Below are 13,740 nucleotides of genomic sequence, written 5' to 3' on the forward strand. Positions count from 1 at the left end.
CGTTAATATTTACTCAAGTTTTATTTTCAGCATGTTTATTATATTTTGTGACACATTAAATGGCTCCATTTGCATTGGCAAAAAGTAAATTACAAAATCCATGAAATCACTTTTTCCGTACAATACATCACAAATTCATGCCCTATCTTGACTTGTGCGTCACTTGCCCAAACAACATAAGTAATACTGAGTGTTTCTAGAAAGCAACATGAAAGTGGATCAAATGCTTCAATGTTAAATTCACGTAACAGGGTATCTACCAAAATAACAAATTCAAAATTCTTGATTTTCTTTTACCTTTCTTTCCTTTTTCTTCACCTTTTTCAAACATGTATTTAATCGCCCCCTACTTAGATATAGTTGAAATGGCAACATTATATTATTAATATTACAAAACTTCACGCATATAAGAATGCAATTCTTAAGAAACAAAGCGAAAAAATCATAACCACAACTGAATACAATTTTAGATTTCCGAACATTCAATTTTATCAAATCCCAGTACAGGCATATAACAATGTAAATTCACTATACTACTGTAAAAAATTGCAAAAATTTTTGGTCAATGGCATCATTTCTTGACTTTCTTGACTGGTAGAGACCCTGTAAAAGTATCAGAGTTTCCGTATTGGGTGCATGAACCTATGTTTCCACTAGCATACAGCTATATTTTTGACAAATGGCCCTAAAACACACACATTACCACTAACATGAGTACACATAATATTGTTAGAAATGTTGAATAAATGGGAGAAGCATTACTATCAGTGGCGTAGCATGAGCATTTCGGATGGGAACGCCAAGTTAGAAGGAAGGGTAGGCCTTTTTTTTTCTTGCTTAAGAGTTTACTTATGGAATTAGCCGACATATGTATTGTCTATTTAAAATTACAATCTCATTGTGTTTATTACATTAAGTCAGCCGGGTTCCGATAAAACATGATCCATGCTTGTTTTATCTAGAAAATAAGATGCCTCAGTGTGCAATAAATGCTTGGAGCACTGGTGTTTTACACCATTTTTAATTAGATTGCTCAAGTTAGAAACACCGTACACCATTTGGAGTATTTTGCTCCACACGTAACACATGTGTAGCGAAACAGTATTTTATAATCAAGGAAACCTTTCAGCATGACGCAAGTAATTAAAAAACCTACCTGAATCACAAGCGCCTTTAGAACAACAGTAGACTTCATTGTTGTGAATGATACAACTATTGATTGATTTGGTTTATTTTACTTCGCTTTCTACCACTTTTGGCTAATCGCAAATATGAATATGAGTGATGATATTGATGAAGTTGAAGAAGAGACAATCACAAAGAACAAACATGCGTAGACCGGGATTCGAACCGGAAACCTCTGGCATCTTAGCGTGCTGTGCAAAACACACTGACACAAAGGTGGGTGGATTATCCAACAATCGTACACTCTACTGACGTAACAGTGCCTATTAGTAGTAATTCAGTGTTTCAGACCACTGTTTATTGTATCTTGAGAATGCTGATAAACATTTTAAAATAATTTTGTCAAGAGATCATATGATGTTAAGAGTTTTGAAATGAATACTAAACATTTCCACTGGCACAATATTAGGCAGTTAGATACTAACGAAAAAAATATTTTTTTAAATAAATAGTTTTGTGAGTTAGGTGGTAGAGCAGCCACAGGCTGAACTTTTACCACGAGGATTTTATCAACTTGTTTGGCAAAAACTTTTTTGTTCTTTTAGTTTTTAATGCACTTCAGTGTTCTTGTGATAAATTACACGATGCAGTGGTCATTAAAGAAAGATACGTCAGTCAATATTGTGTATTGTAGCATCACACAGCACGAGCAGAGGCACGAGCGCTAAAAACCGGGTAGGAATTCTACTTCTGTCGTCTGCATCGGAAGTACAGCGCCTTGAATCGGAAGGCAGGAAAGGTGACATGGCCCCTAGAACCAATCAGGTCTCCGTACGCCCGCGTATGGCGAGAGCATCTCGCCCGTGCTGTAGAGATCCAAGCCACAAGCTCTCCCTCCTTCTCTCTGCCTACAGGCAGGCATGGTCCTGTACGCCAAACCTAGCCGGCATCAGGCAAGCAAATACATTAGAGAAATGCTACAAGGAGAGCTGTTAGTGGAGCGTTGTAGACGGATCGCGAAAAATAGCTTTTATAATGCCATTATGCTCAAACATGTATATAATTAGTCACGTTTTACTTTATATTTACAGCATTTACTCATTTTTTAAAATTTTAAATCAAGGAACGCCGGGCGTATGGGCGTATTAGGATGCTACGCTACTGATTACTATGATGTTTATCCACTTTTAGTTCACAGACATTGTACTAAGACCAGAGTTTTTGTCCGGAATGCCAATGGGTCAGTCCATACCGAATGGTCCAGCACTAGTTGCTTGACCATTTTTAAAATGTTCAATATTTTTGTTGTTCTAACCCCTATGCAAGGGCAGTTAAAAGAAGGCATTATTTTTCTAAAACTTGACTTTATTTAAAAATGGTGGCCATTTTTTGTTCCATGACTTTGTGTATTTTTGGCCTTTGCAGGCAGTTGGGATAATTATGAGAGCTAAGAAAAATAATACAAAGCTGTGGCAAATAACATTGTCTTTAGTACATTTCAAGCTTTATGTTAAGCTTTGTACTAGCATTCTTTCTCTTATAAAACTTTTTTCATGTAAGAAAAGTCACATTTAAAAAGAAAAAAAGAAGAATGTTGTTTGATTTTGCATTGATTTTCTTGTAAAAAGATTCCATTAAGTATTAAAACAAGCAATTTGTACAATTGAAGAGAGAGTCCCTCCCTCTCTCTTTGACAACTAGAAATACATCACAGATGTAGGTGTGTTGCTTACTTTCCAAGCTGTGTAACATCGACATTTTGAATGATAAAGTAAATCTAGTGGTGTGCTAAAGAATTCCGTTTGGGATTTGTTTAATGACAGTAAAGGGAATTCTCTTGACATTAAATGTAGTTTGTATTTTCTTAGGATAGATGTTTGTTCAAAGATATCTTGTGAGAAGTCGGATAGAGATTTCATGTTTTCCCGGAACCCATTATTTTGCTAGTTCCTCCAAAAACATTAATTCAGAAATTCACTACACTTGGAACAATTCAGATCAATCAAGGAATCAGGACCAGCTACTCACGTAGTTGCAGCTCTCCACTAATGGTCTCTGATTTCATGTCTTAACCTGTTCAGACAAACCTCTGCCTTAAGCACTTTTTCATTCATAATTGGATTGATTTGTTGTTTAAGTCCACTTTATGCACAGTAAGGCTAATCGGGACTGGACCTACAGTTTAAAGTGGGATCGAACCACTATGTGCCTCCACCGGGAAACCTTGATTACACGGTGACGACGCTAACACTGCGCCATCGAGGAGGCCTTTTTCATTCATAAGAGCTACTAACAGACTTACTATGCAATTCGCATCATGTAACTAATAAATACAATAATTATAATTACATGATAGTTTATTAAAAAGTAAATATTTCTTTGAAACTAATAACATAAATTTGGAGGATTTTGATGAACTTCCCCCTGTTATAACTTTGATATCCAATTAATATAAATCTCGAATATTTTTACAGGTACTTCTCAGTACACTTTATGCTGTAGATAATAATTTTTTTAGGTCCCCTATCAGAGATATTGGGGCTACAATTTTGGGGGAAAAAATGAGCATTTTCAAAGAGCTTTAACTAAAATAGGAAACCAGTAGCAGAGCTCAAATATTTTCAGCCAGAACTTTAGATATGTTTCCTCTAAAAAATTATAGTTCTGATATTATATTACTTCCCTACCAAAAAACCCTAAACTTTGATTTTTGTTCAAAATTGACCATAAATTTCAGCCATTTTCATTAGAGATTGTGAAAAAAGGCACAGAACATAAAATAAAGCTTGAAATGAAAACAATGTTGTTTACCTCAGCTTTCTATAATTTTTCTTATCTGATCATAATTATTGCAACTGTCTGCAAAGGCCAAAAGTACCCAAAGTCATGAAACAAAAAAATGACCACCACTTTTAAACAAAGTCAAGTTTTAGAAAAATAATGCCTGCTTTGAACTGCCCCTGCATAGGGACTAGAACAATAAAAATATTGAACATTTTAAAAATGGTCGAGCAACTAACTAGTGCTGGACCATTCGGTATGGACTGACACATTGGCATTTCAGACAAAAACTCTGGTCTTAGTACAATGTCTGTAAACTAAAAGTGGATAAACATCATAGTAATGTTTCTCCCAATTATTCAACATTTCTAACAATATTATGTGTACTCATGTTAGTGGTAAAGATCTTCTAAAGTGGGTCTGACTAAAGAATGGAAATTCTATTTTTGTATTTTCCGTCGAAAGCCAGGGAGGGTCACGTGAACCAATCGGCTTGGTCCAGTTGCCGTGGTGAGAGGAAATTCTTGTAGTATTCTGCTTTGCCAATTTTTTTTGTTTCGAGTCGTAGGACCCTCAAAGCCAAGCACTGCGAAGTCTAATGGTTGCCGCCGTGTAGCAAGCGAATAGGTCTGATTCCCTGCCTCTCCATGAAATGCGAGCGAAGGGGGCATGTTGACAAGAAGAGGTGTCGTGTACGACTGGACAAAAATCAGGCGTGTAGCAACCGGTAGCAACACTGCTTTCCTACCCTTGAACTGGGGGCGGAAAGTCTGGGTTTCCTCAAGTCCATTCTTTGGCCAGGCGGACTTTACTTTATGAGCAGGTAAGAGTGGTAACACGGTTACTTTCTGTTAGGACTGTCCTTCTCTCCAACAATACCTAAATCATCACAATATTCCACATAGTTTCCGTGTTTTTTGTCGCATGGTGCAATGATTTGTCCACCCAATTTCTGAAAATCTTCAAATTTTCAAAAATTTATAACTTTCAAAATATTTGTTGGACAAGACTAATATTACATATTTGTCATATTGCACCAAGTATCTATCAGCAAAAAAAAAAAATGGAAGGAAATCCATGACTATGAAGCAACCTGCTCTGGGTGATGTCGCGTGGAATGACCCAGTGGCATCTGAAATATGTGTCAACACACACACACACAAGTGGGCCCAATTTCCTTTTGTTTTATTGCAATTTCATCACGTTACAAATGCAAATTTTACATGGTTCGATTTTCGTCTGTTAACACACACACTGCAGAGTTTTAGTGATTACTTAAAATTTTGTTCAATATATGCTTTCGTGGCTATGTTAGGCAGGCCAGGTTTGGGTCTCTTAGCATTAAAATAAAGTCCCTAAATTCATTCTACTAAGATTCTGATATACTTCTACATTCATTCCCACTAGTCTATGATACTTACGGTAAATGTTTACTATCCTTCGGACACCTATAACTTCTGAGTTTCGTCAATTTTTGACATTTGTACTTACCTATCTGCTTCGCGGATCATTTTTTAACGTGTATTCACATTTTTTTGATCAATTTTTTTTTTAAAAAAAGTGTTTTTGTAACTGAAGAACGTACGTTTCCACAAATAGTTTGTGGGGCTATGTGTCAATTGTTCGTGGGGCTATGCGAGAATGGTGCGTGGGGCTACGCATATTTTTTTCGAAACCAATTTTTAACTGTTGTAACCTATTGTGACCCTACCTAACCTAACCTTACCGGAAATGGTTCATGGGGCTATGTATGAATGGTTCGTGGGGCTATGCGTCAATGGTTGAATTTCCGCTATGAAACATTCCCACATCACACAAAACACCTTCCAGATGTTAGACAATACTACAGGAACTTATTACGGTAAGTAGTTTCTTCTGTAGAAATGAAGAAATCTGTCCGAAGGATAGTAAACTAGTACCGCAATTTTAACATGGTTCGATTTTGATTTACTTCTGTTAACACATACTGCAGAGTTTTAGCAATTACTTAATATTTGTTTAATATATGCTTTCATAGATGGGTTAGGCATGTCAGGTTTGATTCTCTTAGCCCTAAATGCATTCTACTAAGATTCTGATATACTTCTACATTCATTCCCACTAGTCTATGATACTTAGACTTACAGTGTCGCTTGTCAACAGAAAATATACACTGTCCATGGGAAGCTTGCATACTTGCGCAAGGTAATTTGTAAGATTTTTTTTTCAACATAAATGACTTTTATCGAAATCCAAACAGTGCTCACTACTTTAAGGCAGGTTCAAATTCCGTGTATCAACGATTGCCAAAATTCTACGATAATTAGTCTTCCTGCTAAGAATTTTTTTTTAAAAAAAAATCGTAAAACAATCGAAACTATTACCATTAGTCTTTCTGCTAGGAGAATTTGAAAAAATGTATAAAACAATCGGGACAGTTACCCGTAAATGGAAGTCGATCCGGGTCCGTGGTCACATCCTACACCCTCGAGTTGGCAAGAATTTTTTTGATGAAGATTGTGTGTTGCAAATTCTGGAGCGCGGAAACAAGTATTTATGACTGTACAGTTGTTTAAAGTTGACATTTTTTTTTATGTATAATGTATGTTTATGTTTATATACATTCTTGAGAAATTGGGAAGGGGAACAAAGTGCCTTGCACCCCTAAAGTCGGCGCCTATGTATACGAAAATGTTTATCGTATACGTGTGCGGGTAAGACTCAAGTTTACGTCCTTTTCCTAAGGAATATGTGTCATATATCGTTGGAAAGGTTATTTTATAAGGAATTCAACAAAGTAAATCCCAAGGCGAGGAAAAATTTCCTGGAGGAGAAAATCGAGAAAAACCGATGTTGTCCGGATATGCGTGATTGAACGTACTCAGGACGGTACTACTTTACTATACCAGAGACACCTATCAATGATTTTTTTCGCAATTTTTTAGATTGCTAACGTACTATTCTGCATTGCGGAACATTTATTTAGGTGAAATAATGAATTTCTAACGAAAATGATGTCTATTTCTTACATTAACGAGTACTTACTGTTCTTCGTTATTTCCCACAAACCATCCAATGGTAGCCCCAATATCCATTGACATTAGCCCAAAAATTCACGATAGCACCACGAACCATCACGGGGACGAGGTATGCCTACTAGGTTAGGTTAGGCCTATTAGGTTAGGTTCCATTAACACTCCATTCGTTCAATTTAGCATATACGGACAACATCGACTGCGTATTGTGCTCTCCTGCAGAAAGCAAATTGCGGCAGCAGCAATACCGCGTCGGAAATAGATTTTCGTAGAAAACCACATGCATTCGGATTAAAATGGATCAAAACTACATTCCCGAACATCGACAACGCTACAGAAAATGATTTGCGTAAGTACTTTCTCCTGTAAATTTGAAGAAATCCGTCTCTGGTATAGTAAAGTGTTACCCAGAGGACATTTTTCGATGATGAAGCACAAAATTAGGGGTGAAATGGAGTGCTAATGGAACCTAACAGGCCTAACCTAACCTCGTAGGCATACCTCGTTCCCGTGAATGGTTAGTGCAAAGAGAATAAACTTTTTGGGTTAGTGACAGAAAGTGTAAAAAGAAAAACTTACTTACCCTGCGGATGCCGGAGCGCCGGGTGTCTGCTAGCACGGTTTTGTAAACGGGCAAGAAGGAGTGCGCAAGAAAGACGTAAACTGGCAAGAAGGACGTAAACTAGAGTCTAGCCCGCGTGCGCACTATATTGTATTGTTTTAGGACTTAAACTTCATTATTTATTTACCTTACTGATGCCTCTCAATTCTCTTTTTAGTTGTCTTTTTATACACAATTCGAAACAATTTCCCAGATAGAAATTAAATTCCCACCACGCAACATAATAAAACAAAAGAAAGCGTAGAGTGCTTATTTTTCCTAATGAGCAATTATACATGACAAAGACGTCGCTTTGGCACGTATGGCCATTCTGTATGTGTGAATACAGGGACGTAAATAACACCCTCGATATAGGGAACGCACGGCACGGGCTTCGGGAGCGCAGTAAGAAAGTCTGACATCTCACAAAAGGGTAAATTTCTCGTATCGGACAAACGGCTGAAATTTGCTAGTTCATTTAATTTGAATATTCGTACTTACGTATTCTGCATTGAGAAACATTGCTGAAGGTGGCATTTCGCTTATTTCACGGAAATAAGCTCTATTTGCGACATATCGAGTAAGTTTTCTTCGTTTCTTTTTGCCTTCGGTAACACGCAAAATGGCGGTCACAGTTTCACTACCGTACTCGGCATGCAGGGTTTCCACCCCACTGCACCCAAAAATACCTACGTAGCCCCACAAACCATTGACGCATAGCCCCACGAACCATTCATACATAGCCCCACGAACCATTTCCGGTAAGGTTAGGTTAGGTAGGGTCACTATAGGTTACAATAGTGAAAAATTGGTTTCAAAAAAATATGTGTAGCCCCACACACCATTCTCGCATAGCCCCACACACCATTCTCGCATAGCCCCACAAACCATTGACGCATAGCCCCACGAACCATTGACGCATAGCCCCACGAACCATTGACGCATAGCCCCACGAACCATTGACACATAGCCCCATGAACCATTTGCGGAAACGTACCTTTTTCAGTTACAAAAACACGTGTTTGGAAACACTGACCAGGATTACGTCATCAGACACAGGCTACATCGACCTGGATGTAAATGGATGCAAGAGCTTTCGTGCATCAGTCACACATTTATCGAAAAATAGATGATTTACCGGCAAAATTCAATGAACAATGCAAGAAAACACTTCCCCGAACTTCCACAAGTCTAAAGAAACTGCATTCGGTAAGTAATTTCTCCTGTAAATTTGAAGAAAGCCGTTTGTCCGATCACTAGAAAAGTAGTAAGTGAATTACCAGATTAGAAGAAAAAACCTTCATTAGCTGAATAGTTCAGATCTGTGGTTCTAACTCCAGCGCCTTGAATAACGTAGTGTGGAAAATGACCCAAGAAACTGGTTCCAGCGACTGATGAGAACATAGATGGCAGTGCGATCAGAATCGGTGTTAATTTTTTTATGAAAGTAATGCGGCTTTGTTAGTTTTTGGAAAATATTGTGTAGATTTGTTTGTCTTGAAAGGCGGTACGTGAATTGATGGAAACAGTTATATTTCTGGAGTGATTTGCAGTCACGAAACGGAATTAATTTGGAAAGAAAAGTAAAATAAAATGAATAAATAAATAGCATGCGTGCGTAACACAAGAAGAAACATCGCAATGTGATTCCGGACGTCAGGTCTTGTACTGTGTATTAGAGTTTATTTTTCTTTGTTATTAGAATTAAATAGTATCCTGAGAGATGTTTCATACCGAGGCGACAAACCACAAGTGTCGCTTGAAAGCGAGCAGTCGGTAATCAATGCAGCCTTTCGAACCGTAGGGACACAAGCTCTGACTGCGCCGTTTCCTCAAGGAGATTTTAGACCAAAGCGACACGCTTCAAACGATACGAGGATTTCACACCAAAGCGACACGGATCCTTCGGTCCAAGGCAACTTTCATACCGAAGCGACACATGTTGCTTGGAAAGGAGCCAATCAAGAGCAACATTTCACATCTTAGCGGCATGACGGGAAGCACAGGCCAGCGTTCGGTTGGTGAAATCCTCAAGCGATAAGTGTCGCGTGCCGCTTGTCGTTTTGGTGTGCAATCTCACTAAAGCAAGACACTCATTTCATCGCGTATGCGCGAACAACAAACCACGGCAAAATGTTGCAAGGTATTGAGGAAACGGCCTAGTTTGAGCGACGCAGAAGCGACAAAGCGACACGTGTGGCTTATCGTGTCACCTAGATCTGTTGTTGTAATGTGCGGTTTATCGTGTCGCCTATCTGTTGTTCGCAAGCAACGCTTGCTAATAGACTGAAGGCACCATGTCGCTTGTCACTTAGTTGGGAACTCCCCCTGTAGCGCGTCGCTTCGGTCTCACCACCCTTCCTTTAAGAAGCTTTCCGACCGAAGTAACAAGTAGCACGCGAATACGCCATATGAACGTGTCGTTTGCTGTTTGGACCCTCATGTGCAATGAATGCTATTTTACAGTCTGGAAGTGTGTGTCACTAGTGACTAGTGTGACAGTGTGAACATCCCGTGTCGCTTGTCCCATTGGTTTGAAAGTTGCCTCACACTCATGTCGATGGCACTAAGAAAGTTTTTTTGGGGTTCCCCTTGTCGTTTCATGCAATCATCATTATCATCATCGCCGCGATTAGTTTAAAGCGGAAGAAAAGAGACAGTAAATATCCAAAATACAAATGCTTCAGTGTGTATATCTTTAAAAGAAATGACGATGATGATAATAATAATGAACCTAATTCATACACAAAAATTTAGTTGCCAAGAGCATTCCACGCGTATTTTTCTCCCGTATTATTAACGAAAGTATGACGATAACAGGACGTGGTCGACTGTCTAGAATGTTCGTTAATAAGTTCGCGACCACTGTACCAAATATCATAGCAATTATCACAATCATAGAAATGCTTCACGTAAAAGAATCAGACGTTGCAGCGAAAACTCCATTTACTTCCATTATAAGCAGACGAATACCAAGCACCGGGTCCAACACCAGCGCCTCTAGCGGATCATTTTGGAGTGGAACCAACCAGAGAGCGCAGAACCGTGCCGTTTTCCACACTACGTTATTCAAGGTGCTGTAGTTCTAACGTAAGTCATAGATTATGTCTCCGAAGAGTAGACGGCAGGCAAGAAAACTGCGCTTTTCTCTCGTGCTTTACAGTCAATGCAGAGTATGAAACAAATCAAATAAAGCTTCACCTTTTCAAGCCCCACCGCCCTAATGGAACACACCGACTAATAGTGGAATTGAAATCCTCTACTAATTTCTGGGAGAAATATGAAAAAAATGTATCTTCCACTGTAACTACAGAAAATGTTTGTTTTCGGAATGTAGTGACTGTCAACTGAAATCAAAAGAAGAAACATGTCGAACATCAGCGAAGTTGTAGAATTATTCTTGACAGAAAGCAAAATTCTGGCTAGTAGCATTCCTCGCGTATGCACTGCTTATATGTTATGTTATATACCCTAAATGTGACGTGTTCAGCAGCTGAAAGGCCGTTTTCTTAAAATTGATCAAACATTTCTTGAGAAGCACAATGACAAGAGTGAGATAGAGTGAGTGGACTGCCGCTGTTAAGCATTCAAAGCGATCGGGCTCAAAAACTCGACTAGACTAAACTATCACAAGAATTTGCTTCCTTCAAAAACGCAGAGGACTGGGAATGGGCATTTAACAATATCGTATTTTTTTGTAACAGTGTATATTCACTTAACCACTCATACCAGTTTTTACATTGATTCAAATACAAAATTCATGTATTCTCATATTTGCATATATCTAATATAAATGTAGGCCTGGATTAATGTTTTAGAAAGAAAAGCTTTTCTAAAACACGAGTAGGGGCGCACAACTGAAAGTTGGTGAGGGGCGTAGAGCTTGTTAATTACGCTACTGTGTGAAGAACCCCTTGTGAGAGGTTAAAACTAAAGGTGCAAGTTGCAAAGGGACCTGCTCAGGACAAACACAACACATTAGAAAAGGTAAGGATAGTCTAAAAACTTCCTCAGAAAAAGTGTAAAAGGCCCGCTCTTCTCAAAAAGCTTAAAGCATTTTCTAAAACATTGTCATCATCTCCCAACATAGATGACAAATCGTTGGGAAGGTTAAAACTGCGTCAGGAAGATAAAAACGGAACATTTCAGAAGAATATACATATACAGAGCATTCCCTGACATTCGCTACGAGACTCGGCGGCAAGCGGCCCGACATCAGCGCTTGTCTTTCCCGGTGAACGGGTCCGCGACAGTCGCTCGCTAGTCTGTTTTTTTGCGCTCTCCCTGCCTTCGCTCTCTTTCCCTTTCTTTTGACGTTGCAGACTGACGCCAGTATAATCCTCCCTCGGAAGTTGTGTTGTGTCGTGTCCGTGTGTTGAAGATTGAAGATTGTGGCTTAATATGGCACCACAAAAGTTTACATTACAACAAAGGATTAATCTTGTCGAGTGTTACTTCGGAAAGAGGAATTGTGGAGAAGTGCGACGACGTTTTGCAACGAAATTTCCTGGTGTTCCCGTTCCACAAAGGACCACTATATTAAACCTCGTAAAAAGTTTAGAGTAACAGGGTCAGTTCTGAATAAAAGTGGAAAGAAAAATAGGGAAATCTAAAAATAAAGTATACAAAGACAATCCGCACACCATCCGTGAGTTAAAAGAGAATATTGTACGAGAAATCGGGAGAATTACAGTAGACGAATTTGCACGTGTAAATGCCAATTTTCTTCGGAGATGCCAGGAATGTGTTGCAGCAGAGGGACATCATTTTCAACACCTTCTGTAGTCAAGGTTAGTACACAATATGAAAACTGTAATTTTAATAGCCGACTCTACCGACTGTCGCTGACCCGTTCACCGGGAAAGACAAGCGCTGATGCCGGGCCGCTTGCCGCCGAGTTTCGTAGCGAATGTCAGGGAATGCTCTGTATGTCGAACTCTTAAAATAACATTACATACAACACACAGCGGAGGGTTCAACCCGTGCAACAAATGACTTTTGATGAGACAGGCGTGTCCAGTTCGAAGTCGAGTTAAAATGGACATTTCCACTAAATTTTATTTACAGCAATTTTGAAAAAATACACCCTGGAAAAATGACCCCTGCAGGTTCTCGCGTTTCTCTGCATTCAATTTAAGGCAAAAACGAGACTTCTAAAGTCCTCGAGGAGAGGACGGCAGGAGGAACGAGATGCACCAATAGGGCCTCCCCCGTGGCGCAGTGGTAGCGTCGTCCTCTTGTAATCAAGGGGTCCCGGGTTCGATAGCCGGTGCAGGCGCACTTTAAACTCTAGGTCCAGTTGCGATTAGCCTTACTGTGCATAAAGTGGACTTAAAGCACCAACTCAAAGACATGCACCAATGGTGGCTTGATAGCGCGAAACTCCTTCCCCGTTAGATGATTTCTGTCAACAGCATACGTTTCCTCCACTTCTTGCTCAGCTTTGGCACTTGAAGAGAAATTCAGGTAATTTTTTAAGTCGAAATAAATTTTATGAAATATATCAAAATTGGAGGAAAATTTTAAAGTATCAATTTAATATATTAGATAAATGCTCTTTTGAATGTGAAATACATTTTCCTTCTTTACTGTAAATTGTACCCATAAAAAAGCATAAAATATTATATTTTAATTGCGAACCAAGGGCGCCCGCAATGGCAAGCGCCCCCTGAGTTATCTGGTAATTAATTCTAATGGTGAAATTTTAGCGCAAAAACATGGATGACTGGTACTCATCCTTTAATTAATATAAATTAATTAACTTTCTAATACCTTTTACATATATTAAATCAATACATTATGAAATAAAACACCGTACTTTTACATCAATAATGAACATGATTTATTGTCATTAAGATTATGTACATATAAATTAAACTCTTTTGTACAGCATAAAGCAGAAGAAATTGATTTTCTTCTTGCACAATAAGTATGAAAAATGTTAGAATAATCAAAATATGTAGCGAATATTATTTACAGAATAAAAATCAAAGAATTTACAAGATGATGTTAGAAATGCATTAGAGAGAGAGAAAATAAACTAACCTTTGACGAAAATAATTATAATGAAGGTAAACCTCCTTAAAGGTGCTTGTTACAAATTATAGACATACTAAACACAATAATCACTCTCTGGTTACGACGTGACATTAATTCATTAATGTGAATGATTTAAGAAATAAAACTGGTTCACTGAACACTGAACAAGTGAACTACACA

This window comes from Lepisma saccharinum, chromosome 6 (assembly GCF_977018435.1).
Source record: "Lepisma saccharinum chromosome 6, izLepSacc3.1, whole genome shotgun sequence".
Taxonomy (NCBI): Eukaryota; Metazoa; Arthropoda; class Insecta; order Zygentoma; family Lepismatidae; genus Lepisma; species Lepisma saccharinum.